The sequence below is a fragment of the Lolium rigidum genome, chromosome 3, assembly GCF_022539505.1.
Source record: "Lolium rigidum isolate FL_2022 chromosome 3, APGP_CSIRO_Lrig_0.1, whole genome shotgun sequence".
Classification (NCBI taxonomy): Eukaryota; Viridiplantae; Streptophyta; class Magnoliopsida; order Poales; family Poaceae; genus Lolium; species Lolium rigidum.
Window position 1 is genome coordinate 187,328,494 of NC_061510.1, and position 10,026 is coordinate 187,338,519.

Below are 10,026 nucleotides of genomic sequence, written 5' to 3' on the forward strand. Positions count from 1 at the left end.
GAAACCCAAAACCACACTTCTCTTCATGCTTGACTTCATATATAATTCAGACAGAGTTTAGGGTTAGGGGTACATGATTTGTCTGGTTTGAATATGTCTAGACCTTGTTTATGAACTTGAATGCTTACTATATGACATAAGAAGACTATGTGCTTTGGTTTTTTATTTATTTTTTATTTTTTTATTTTATGCCCATTTGAATAATGGTCAAATCCTAGGTTTGACCAAGATTTAAACAAGTTTGAAACATGAAAATGAAAAGGTAAGCCTGGATCCTTCTTAGTCACTATAAAATGAAGCTTTTGGGAGGTTTTTTAATTTCCATGTTTGAAACCAAAAACCACTTCTCTTCATGCTTGACTTCATAGGACATAGTTTAGGGTTAGGGGTAGATACATGATTTGTCTTATTTGAATATGTCTAGACCTTGTTTATCAACTTTTGAATGCTTACTATATATATATGTGACATAAGAAGACTATGTGCTTTTGTTTTTCATTTTTCTGATTTTTTTAATTTTATGCCCATTTGAATCTTGGTCAAATCCTAGGTTTGACAATGATTTAAACAAGTTTAAAATATGAAGATGAAAAGGTAAGCATGGATCCTTCGTAGCCACTCTAAAATGAAGCTTTTGATAGGTTTTTGAAATTTCCATGTTTGAAACCCGAAACCACTTCTCTTCATGCTTGACTACATAAGACAAAGTTTTGGGTTAGGGTGTAGATACATGATTTTTCTTGTTTGAATATGTCTAGACCTTGTTTATCAACTTCAATTCTTACTATATGACATAAGAAACTATGTGCTTTGGTTTTTCATTTTTCTGATTTTTTTGGAATTTTGATGCACATTTGAATCTTCGTCCAATCCTAGGTTTGACCAAGATTTAAACAAGTTTAAAACATGAAAATGAAAAGGGAAGCCTGTATCCTTCTTAGTCACTCTAAAATGATGTTTTTGGGAGGTTTTTGAAATTTCCATGTTTGAAACCCAAAACCACTTCTCTTCATCCTTGACTTCATAAGACAGAGTTTAGGGGTTAGGGGTAGATACATGATTTGTCTAGTTTGAATATGTCTAGACCTTGTTTACAAACATTAATGCTTACTATATGACATAAGAAGACTATGTGCTTTGGTTTTTCATTTTTCTATTTTTTTTATTTTATGGCCATTTGAATCTTGGTCAAATCCTAGATTTGACCAAGATTTAAACAAGTTTAAAACATGAAAATGGAAATGTAAGCCTGGATCCTTCTTAGTCACTCTAAAATGAAGCTTTTGGGATGTTCTTGAAATTTCCATGTTTCAAAACCCAAAACGACTTCTCTTCATGCTAGACTTCATAAGATCGACAGGGGGTAGATACATGATTTGTCTGGTTTGGATATATCTAGACCTTGTTTATCAACTTGAATGCTTACAATATGACATAAGAAGATTATGTGCTTTTGTTTTTTTATTTTTTTTATTTTTTGTGTCCATTTGTATCTTGGTCAAATCCTAGGTTTCACCAAGATTTAAACAAGTTTAAAACATGAAAAGGAAAAGGGAAGCATGTATCCTTCTTAGTCACTCTAAAATGAAGTTTTTGGGAGGTTTTTGAAACTTCCATGTTTGAAACCCAAAACCACTTCTCTTCATGCTTGACTTCATAAGACATAGTTTAGGGGTTAGGGGATAGATACACGATTTGTCTAGTTTGAATATGTCTAGACCTTGTTTACCAACTTTAATGCTTACTATATGACATAAGAAGACTATGTGCTTTGGTTTTTCATTTTTTTATTTTTTTATTTTATGCCCATTTGAATCTTGGTCAAATCCTAGATTTGACCAGGATTTAAACAAGTTTAAAACATGAAAATGGAAAGGTAAGCCTGGATCCTTCTTAGTCACTCTAAAATGAAGCTTTTGGGATGTTCTTGAAATTTCCATGTTTCAAATCCCAAAACGACTTCTCTTCATGCTAGACTTCATAAGATCGACAGGGGGTAGATACATGATTTGTCTGGTTTGGATATATCCAGACCTTGTTTATCAACTTGAATGCTTACAATATGACATAAGAAGATTATGTGCTTTTATTTTTTTATATTTTTTATTTTTTGTGCCCATTTCTATCTTGGTCAAATCCTAGGTTTGACCAAGATTTAAACAAGTTTAAAACATGAAAATGAAAAGGGAAGCATGTATCCTTCTTAGTCACTCTAAAATGAAGTTTTTGGGAGGTTTTTGAAATTTCCATGTTTGAATCCCAAAACCACTTCTCTTCATGCTTGACTTCATAAGACAGAGTTTAGGGGTTAGGGGGTAGATACATGATTTGTCTAGTTTGAATATGTCTAGACCTTGTTTACCAACTTTAATGCTTATTATATGACATAAGAAGACTATGTGCTTTGGTTTTTCATTTTCTATTTTTCTATTTTATGCCCATTTGAATCTTGGTCAAATCCTAGATTTGACCAGGATTTAAACAAGTTTAAAACATGAAAATGGAAAGGTAAGCCTGGATCCTTCTTAGTCACTCTAAAATGAAGCTTTTGGGATGTTCTTGAAATTTCCATGTTTGAAACCCAAAACGACTTCTCTTAATGCTAGACTTCATAAGATCGACAGGGGGTAGATACATGATTTTTCTGGTTTGGATATATATCTAGACCTTGTTTATCAACTTGAATGCTTACTATATGACATAAGAAGACTATGTGCTTTTGTTTTTCTTTTTATTATTATTATTTTGTGCCCATTTGTATCTTGGTCAAATCCTAGGTTTGACCAAGATTTAAACAAGTATAAAACATGAAAATGAAAAGTGAAGCCTGTATCCTTCTTAGTCACTCTAAAATGAAGTGTTTGGGAGGTTTTTGAAATTTCCATGTTTGAAACCCAAAACCACTTCTCTTCATGCTTGACTTCATAAGACATAGTTTAGGGGTTAGGGGGTAGATACATGATTTGTATGGTTTGAATATGTCTAGACCTTGTTTATCAACTTTAATGCTTACTATATGACATATAAGACTATGTGCTTTGGTTTTTCATTTTTCTATTTTTTTGAATTTTCTGCCAATTTGGTTTGACCAAGATTTAGACAAGTTTTACACATGAAAATGAATAAGTAAGCCTGGATCCTTCTTAGTCACTCCAAAATGTACCAATTGATAGGTGTGTGAACTTTGCTTCATGGATAAAATAATGTCATGTAAATGAGTTAACTTGGATTTCCTACCCTTGAATCCATAGGAAACTTTGTTCTAATGCACTATAATAATCAACCGAGTTTTTACACCAACAGGTCTGTCACTTACGTGTGGTGCCCATGCGCGAGGTCCCACACTTCAGTGAGCACAAGTCACGTGCAATAAGAACGCAAACTCCCAGCCATCTTCTTCGTCAAGAGAAGACGCATCAGGGTGCGTATTGGAAGTCTCTGGGTCCTTCAGGATCCTTCGGTTGTCCCTCTCACAAAAAAACAAATCTCTCTCATTTTCGGCCTCGCTCGACTCGCTCGCACCTCCTGCTCACTGACAAACCCTGCACAAAAGTCAACATCATCACCCGAAAAAGGGGAGACACCATAATTCTCTCCCTTCTTCTCTCCTTCCGAGTGATCCCTCTTCCTCCGAGTTTCACTCGACGGGCAAACACACATGTGCTGCATAGTAGAAAAATCGACCTACGAATCTATAATTAAATAGGTTAAACTAGGGTTTTGCCCAGTACTACAGATCAAGGTTCAAAAAATCCAACTACGGGGTTCGAACAACCCCATTTCTAATCCAAGATTTTTTTCGACCTCGTCCAATGGCCTCAAACTATAGGGTTAGCATCTAGAGCACTATGTGTGAACATGTATGCACTATGTGTGCTATAACTTGTATGTCTTTCAAATTTGAACCAAATTTGAATAAGTTTGAAATATTTGAAATGGGGCTATTGGCTTAAACGTTTGAAACCCAAAACGACTTCTCTTCATGCTAGACTTCTTAAGACCGAGTTTAGGGTTAGAGGGTAGATACATGATTTTTCTGGTTTGAATATGTCTAAACCTTGTTTATCAACTTGAATGCTTACTATATGACATAAGAAGACTATGTGCTTTTGTTTTTCATTTTTCTATTTTTTTGAATTTTATGCCCATTTGAATCTTGGTCAAATCCTAGGTTTGACCAATATTCAAACAAGTTTCATGTCTAAAATGAAGCTTTTGGGACGTTCTTGAAATTTCCATGTTTGAAACCCAGAACCACTTCTCTTCATGATTGACTTCATAAGAAAAAATTTAGGGTTAGGGGTAGATATATACATGATTTTTCTGGTTTGAATATGTCTAGACCTTGTTTATCAACTTGAATGTTTACTATATGACATAATTAAGAAGGCTATGTGCTTTGGGTTTTCATTCTTTAGATTTTTTGTCTGAATTTGTATGCCCATTTGAATCTTGGTCAAATCCTAGGTTTGACCAAGATTTAAATAAGTTTAAAACATGAAAATGAAAAGGTAAGCATCGATCCTTCTTAGTCGCTCTAAAATGAAGCTTTTGGGAGGTTTTTCAAATTTCCATGTTTGAAACCCAAAACCACCTCTCTTCATGCTTGACTTCATAAGATGAAGTTTAGGGTCGATAGGGGGTAGATACATGATTTGTTTGGTTTGAATATGTCTAGACCTTTTTTATCAACTTTAATGCTTACTATATGACATAAGAGGACTATGTGCATTGGTATTTCATTTTTTGATTTTTATGCCCATTTGAATCTTGGTACGTAAAATCCTAGGTTTGAGCAGGATTTAAACAAGTTTAACATGTGAAAATGAAAAGGTAAGTCTGGATCCTTCTCTTAGTCACTCTAAAATGAAGCTTTTGGGAGGTTCTTGAATTTACCATGTTTGAAACCCAAAACCACTTCTCTTCATGCTTGACTTCATAAGACAGAGTTTAGGGTTAGGGGTAGATACATGATTTTTCTGGTTTGAATATGTCTAGACCATGTTTATCAATTTGAATGCTTACTATATGACATAAGAAGGCTATGTGCTTTGGTTTTTTCATTCTTTCGATTTTTTCTGAATTTTTATGCCCATTTGAATCTTGGTCAAATCCTAGGTTTGACCAAGCTTTAAACAAGTTTAAAACATGACAATGAAAAGGTAATTAATCATGGATCCTTCTTAATTAACCAGTCAGTCTAATTAAAATGAAGCTTTTGGGAGGTTTTTGAAATTTCCATGTTTGAAGCCCAACACCACACTTCTCTTCATGCTTGACTTCATATATAATTAAGACAGAGTTTAGGGTTAGGGGGTATATGATTTGTCTGGTTTGAATATTTCTAGACCTTGTTTATGAACTTGAATGCTTACTATATGACATAAGAAGACTCTACGTGCTTTGGTTTTTTTATTTTTATTTTATGCCCATTTCAATATTGGTCAAATCCTAGGTTTGACCAAGATTTAAACAAGTTTAAAACATGAAAATGAAAAGGTAAGCCTCGATCCTTCTTAGTCACTCTAAAATGAAGCTTTTGGGATGTTTTTGAAATATCCATGTTTGAAACCAAAAACCACTTCTCTTCATGCTTGACTTCATAAGACAGAGTTTAGGGTTAGGGGTAGATACATGATTTGTCTTATTTGAATATGTCTAGACCTTGTTTATCTGAATGCTTACTATATATGTGACATAAGAAGACTATGTGCTTTTGTTTTTCATTTTTCTGATTTTTTTTATTTTATGCCCATTTGAATCTTGGTCAAATCCTAGGTTTGACAATGATTTAAACAAGTTTAAAATATGAAAATGAAAAGGTAAGCACCGATCCTTCTTAGTCACACTAAAATGAAGCTTTTGATAGGTTTTTGAAATTTCCATGTTTGAAACCCAAAACCACTTCTCTTCATGCTTGACTACATAAGACAGAGTTTAGGGTTAGGGGGTAGATACATGATTTTTCTTGTTTGAATATGTCTAGACCTTGTTTATCAACTTTAATGCTTACTATATGACATAAGAAAACTATGTGGTTTGGTTTTTCATTTTTCTGATTTTTTTGGAATTTTGATGCACATTTGAATCTTGGTCAAATCCTAGGTTTGACCAAGATTTAAACAAGTTTAAAACATGAAAATGAAAAGGTAAGCCTCGATCCTTCTTAGTCACTCTAAAATGAAGCTTTTGGGAGGTTTTTGAAATTTCCATGTTTGAAACCAAAAACCACTTCTCTTCATGCTTGACTTCATAAGACAGAGTTTAGGGTTAGGGGTAGATACATGATTTGTCTTATTTGAATATGTCTAGACCTTGTTTATCTGAATGCTTACTATATATGTGACATAAGAAGACTATGTGCTTTTGATTTTCATTTTTCCGATTTTTTTTTATTTTATGCCCATTTGAATCTTGGTCAAATCCTAGGTTTGACATTGATTTAAACAAGCTTAAAATATGAAAATGAAAAGGTAAGCACCGATCCTTCTTAGTCACACTAAAATGAAGCTTTTGATAGGTTTTTGAAATTTCCATGTTTGAAACCCAAAACCACTTCTCTTCATGCTTGACTACATAAGACAGAGTTTAGGGTTAGGGGGTAGATACATGATTTTTCTTGTTTGAATATGTCTAGACCTTGTTTATCAACTTTAATGCTTACTATATGACATAAGAAAACTATGTGGTTTGGTTTTTCATTTTTCTGATTTTTTTGGAATTTTGATGCACATTTGAATCTTGGTCAAATCCTAGGTTTGACCAAGATTTAAACAAGTATAAAACATGAAAATGAAAAGGGAAGCCTGTATCCTTCTTAGTCACTCTAAAATGAAGTTTTTGGGAGGTTTTCGAAATTTCCATGTTTGAAACCCAAAACCACTTCTCTTCATGCTTGACTTCATAAGACAGAGTTTAGGGGTTAGGGGGTAGATACATGATTTGTCTAGTTTGAATATGTCTAGACCTTGTTTACCAACTTTAATGCTTACTGATGTCTACGTGTGCTTCTATTCTTGTAGACAGTGTTGGGCCTCCAAGAGCAGAGGTTTGTAGAACAGCAGCAAGTTTCCCTTAAGTGGATCACCCAAGGTTTATCGAACTCAGGGAGGAAGAGGTCAAAGATATCCCTCTCAATGTAATGTCCCAGGTTTAGAGACGATCGAGGGGTAGATTTTAGAAAGGGATGTGCATTGCATAGTAAATTCTGGGGAAATTTCGCGCTTTTAAACAAAAACTGCATCGAAGGGGGACAAGTTTCTCTCTCGACACCTTACAGGGTTAGGGTTTCGAGAGTGCGATAAATTTTCTCTTATTCAACTAAACTAGGGTTTTGGAGAAGAGAGAAGGGATGTTGCATCACAAACTTAAGTTGCATGATTGAATTCAAAATTAAGTTGCATGATTGAGTTCAAACCTAAAGTTGAATTTGAATTTCAAATTCAAACATCAAATTGTTATCTCATAATTCAAACTTGAGATAATTCAATAAACAATTATCAATAATCAAGAATTATAATTAATACAACAATTATGAAAAGCTCATTAAGGAAAATGGGAGCTTTATTGATAATCACACATAATACAATGTCATTTACAATATCCAGAATAGATATATGATATATTACAACTCATTATACAAATTGGGAAAAATAGAAAGGAATATAAAAAGAAAAGTACAAGGATAGATTCTATCCTAGATACTACAAGATCATCTTCATTTGATCTTGGACTTGATCATCTTCTGGATCATCTTAATCAGCTCACTTATACCCTGCACACAAGCACAATAAAGAAAGGAATTATGCCAAGTGGCATTGCCACTTGGCATGTTAGAAAGAAAGGAAAATTGGGGATATGGATCAGCTCTGCCGAGCTGATCATCTCCAAGCCAAGTTCAGAGTATCAGGTGCACACACACACACACAGGCAGCTCACACTGCATGTGTGCATGCTGTACAACACACAAGCCAGAGAGGAGTCACCAAGGGAGGCCAAGGCCAAGGCTGTCGATCGGAGATGCAATGGCTGGGCATATAAAAGCTTTTCCAAGCCAAACCCTAGCCATTTGATTCAGCCATCGACGAGCTTCACTGGTAAGAACACAAGAACACAAGAACACAAGAACGACCACTGCTGTTCAATCTGCTAACTCACCACAGCACTGAATCAAGCCCCATCAGATCACCAGGAGGAGCAGGGCAAGTAAACCAACCACAAGATCATCACGAAGCAAAACCTCTACATCAACAAATCATCTAGGAGCCGGAGTGAGGTATAAACAAGATCAACTCCGAGCAAAACTCTGTTTTGCTCATAAATAAGCATGTGCATAAATATACACAAGCCGAGAGGGTATGGTTACCCTGTGTGCATCATCATTTGGTGATCAAACCATTTGATGCCGGCAAAGAGGGAATTAATCCGGAAGAAATCATCCCGGGGAAGAAATGGTCAAACCCACTCGTATTAACACCGAGATAAACCAAAGCATCCAGCAAGGAAGATTCACAGCTAGCCTATCCAACTCACCTAGCACTACATGGTTTGCTAACCATCAGGTAGATAGGCACTTGTGCCTATTCTAGATTGTCAACAGCACAGAGCACTGGAAATCCAACAAGGATTGCCCAGTGATGCATCCACAAAGCCACCACAAGTCACAGAAGGGGGGAGCTACCCATGACAGCATCAAAGAGCTGCCAGGGCTACCTCAACCCATAACCAACCTCTTAAGCCACCACATCATCACCCAGTAGGGTTCAGTAGAGGGCTAGGGTACACAACTGAGTGTTGGCATCCATCTAGCCCTGTCTCATTTAATAGGATGATCACAACTGCAAAGCAGCTCACATCACTTATCCACTTCAATAAAATTTAGGCAACTGCAGATAAGTGAACTAAACAAACAAATCAAAACACCAGGGCTTTGCAGTGATTCAATGGATCACTGCAAGCAACAGTAGTTGCTTAAGCCAACAACAGTACACACCAGACTCAGCCTGTATGAAGCACAAATAGCACTGGTTGAGTACCAGTGAATCACAGAGAGAAGCACACACTTGCTCACAAGCAAGTAATGATCAATTGATCATCAGAGCATCACTTGCTCTTGCTACAGTCACCACAGACCAAGCATAACATCAACACATGAACGAGACAATAAGATCAGCCACGGGACGGGAACAAATATATCACGAGATAATTAAACTAGTCATATACAGGAGCCAATCATCCAAGGATGGTGATCTCTTGTAACAGTGCATGCTCAAGGGAGCATGTCTATAAATCATAGCACCCGGAAGAGCACCCCGGGGCACTCGGCTCTTGTGAATTTACAAGAATTGCACACGGCAACCAAGCCAGAACACCATAAATGAATACACTTGAGTAATTGGTGAAGATAGCCTCAAGAACAGAGACACTGGCACTAGCATGCTACAAGGATCATGCATAATGATCAAGCCAGGGCCAAGATTTTACACACACATGTTATCCTAGTGGCAATAGTTATCATAGGAGCAAGCCAGTAGGCCATGAGCATCACTGGATGCTCATGAGCAATCACAGGAAGGCCACAGTAGGAGTATAGCATATAACAGTAGTGCATAGAGCAAAGTTAGAAGAGCAGCAGCAGCTAGCAATCCATGGCAGCAGCAGAAAGCACATCGAAGCATAGGCAACACAGCAGTAGCACACGCAGAGCGCAGCAACATAGCACAGCAGGAGCAGGCAAGCACAGCACAGCAATATGACTAGAGGAGGAAGAAGGTCAGGCACAGGAGGGAAGTAGGAAAGGAGGCGCACTTACCCGGAGTCGAGGAGAACAACGCAACCATGGCGGCCACGGCGGCACCCACCGGAGCGCGGCGGCGCCGAGGCCAAGCCGAGCCATGGCGGCACCACGAGCGCCACGGCCGGGCACGGCAACACCGCAGCGAGCGAGGGCGCAGGAAACGACGCATCGCCATGAATCCATGCGGCCGGGGTTGCGGACGAGATGGGGCCGCATGGTGGCGTGGATGA